Genomic DNA, 2,500 nt, shown 5'->3' on the forward strand with positions numbered 1-2,500 from the left:
AGGGTAAACCCCATTTGTCTCTTCTTTGGAACGCAACAAAACTTTCGAGGACTGGACGACCGAGCGATGGTCGCGCGGTCTTCGCTTATCTTTAACAAACGAAGTAGTCCGTATGTATTCTAAATGTTGAAGCCTCCTAGAGCTTTAAGCCATGCGAGACATTGAAATGCTGTTTTAACGGGAGCATGCATAATTGCTGCAAACATACTTTTATCACAAGTTCTAGCCACGCCACGGAGGCTTCGAAGTTCCTTCACCATTCGCTTTCCTCTCTTTTGTTACACAGTTTCAGACTACGATCAGGGGTACCGAAACGCTGTATTGATTGTAAACAACCATTTTTATCTTGGAGCGGAGCGTTCCTTTACTCGTTAGATTTGTCTTGTCGCGTGTGTATTCGCTTTTTCGACGCTTTTTAACCATTTAACTTGTTTAGCGAAGCTAAACGCACAGACAGACAAAAAAAAAGGAACAGCATCGCGCGTCAAACAGCGACGACCCATCTGAAGCGATCTTTCATTTATACACCGTTTGTAAACAGAGAGATGTATAAAGCGCGGGGAATCATTCGAAACCCTGGGGCTATTCGAGCTTGCATTTCAGCAAATTATCATCTCAAACATTTCACTCGTTTGCTTTTTCTAAATTTATAGGAGAGCTTCTTTCGTTTATTTTTGACACACCTTTCGTAAATATCGTTTCTGGCAACGTCGGGAGCGTGGATTTCTACAAGTGAACAATCGCGCCGATCCGATAACTTCCAGCAGGATGGAGAATCTTTATAGATTATCTTCCGAGAACTCGGTGCTTTCACGGGCGGTCGTTTATAAATTTTAACGAACGACTCGCGCGCCGTGACGCACTTGCGCTAGTTCGAAGAGATATTTCGAAATTTGTTTCTCTCCTTTAACGGCCTGCATTTAGTGTATCGGTTGCGATTTTCGTCACATCGTTTCCACGACAAACGCCGACGAACTGCCCAACTATCGCTCGTACGTTGCGACTCTTTCTTTGTTTATCGTTCATTCATTCTTTCAATTTCGTTCGATAATCCCGCTCCGAAACGTTCTACTTTCGTTGAACGACGGCGAGATGTTTAGAAAGAAATGAATTACTCTTTTTTCGAGAAGCAAACGCAAGCAGTCTTTTGTTAAGAAAACGACCCTCAGCCAGGCGTGGTCCAGGAATTGTATCCGTGGACCGCAATGTGCGTTCGAAATGTCGATGTTCATGTGTCCTGCAGTTCACACGTTGACGCGCAATTAGCTGCGTTCTTCATCGACCCACGAGCCAAGTGATCCACCGTTCAGGGTAATCGTAAAATTTTGTATTTCAAACTCTTTAGATCTTTAGAGTGTTATTTTCATTATTAACACGCATCACATTCGATACCCACATCACTCTCCCACCCGGCGCGTGCGGGAGAGCGAATTCGGGCGTCGCCAACGTATTTGTTTGTTTGTTCGATCGTTGACGACACGATCGCGTCCAAGGACGGAAACCGTCGGAGAAACGCCCAGTGGCACGCTCCTCTCGACGGTCGGGCGTAAAGTACATTTAAAAACCTTGAAAAGTACGAACGCACACAAGGAATGCGAGCGCGCGTCCTGTCGCTGAATCGTGGGTTGCGAGATTCGAACAGACACACGGCCGGCGACGATCGGTCTAACTAATGGACACATAGTTTTTCAAAGACTCGCTATCGTCGCTTCTCAGCCGGTCCGTAAACAACACACATCGATCAGGCGGACGCACGAATCTTACCACGGTGCGTGTTTCGTAGATTCCAGGTTACCCGCAAGTACCTCTCTCTCCCTCTCGAAAGAGGAATCTCGATCCGTCCTTTTTGGACAATGGAGAAATCTTTTTATCGCAACACGGATGGCAAAGAAACAACCAAAGCGTAGGAGCGTGGGGACGAGAGCGACGAAAAGAACGTCGCGAAAACAAAGTTTCGACGGTTGCTCGTTCTAATACATCGTAGTTTCAACTCTCTCAGTTTTAACCACTCCTAGACGCTTCGTAAACTTTTAACAATTCTTCGCCTCCGCGAGTTTCATTTCGAATAGAGCGAACGCAACACGGACCAAAAAAACTCCGGTGATGCCAGATCATTTAGCAAAGATCAGACGGCGGGTCATCTGTATTCCTTTTCTCTCTTTTTTATATCTTTCCATTTAACTAGGGTGTCGCAACGACGGGTACATTTATATATTTATATATATTGTATTTCAATTTTAATGATCCTTCACTTTCGGTTTGTAATAATATGATCCTTCTTTCATTTCGATCCTTCATATTGTAGGTTAACCAACAGAAGTTTGTTTTTTTACGACTTGTATTTTTGTGGTTTGTTTGTTTGTTTCTTACGACTTGTTTGTACCCGATCAAGTAGACGACGACCCATAAGTATAAGTTAGAGAGATAAAGGTCGAGAGACCTCACGCAAGCGTCTTTTACTTCCATTCACATCAGCCAGAGAGAAATGGTCCGGCGTCGT

General features: G+C 44.6%; 1 non-coding gene across 1 annotated transcript; it reads right to left on the reverse strand.

Moving 5' to 3' along the window:
• Positions 1-1,159: 1,159 nt before the first annotated feature.
• On the reverse strand, positions 1,160-1,314 carry LOC143307189 (5.8S ribosomal RNA). The gene has a single exon (XR_013064394.1). It is a non-coding gene; the product is annotated as a 5.8S ribosomal RNA (ribosomal RNA).
• Positions 1,315-2,500: the final 1,186 nt, after the last annotated feature.

Source organism: Osmia lignaria, unplaced genomic scaffold (assembly GCF_051020975.1).
Source record: "Osmia lignaria lignaria isolate PbOS001 unplaced genomic scaffold, iyOsmLign1 scaffold0047, whole genome shotgun sequence".
Classification (NCBI taxonomy): domain Eukaryota; kingdom Metazoa; phylum Arthropoda; class Insecta; order Hymenoptera; family Megachilidae; genus Osmia; species Osmia lignaria.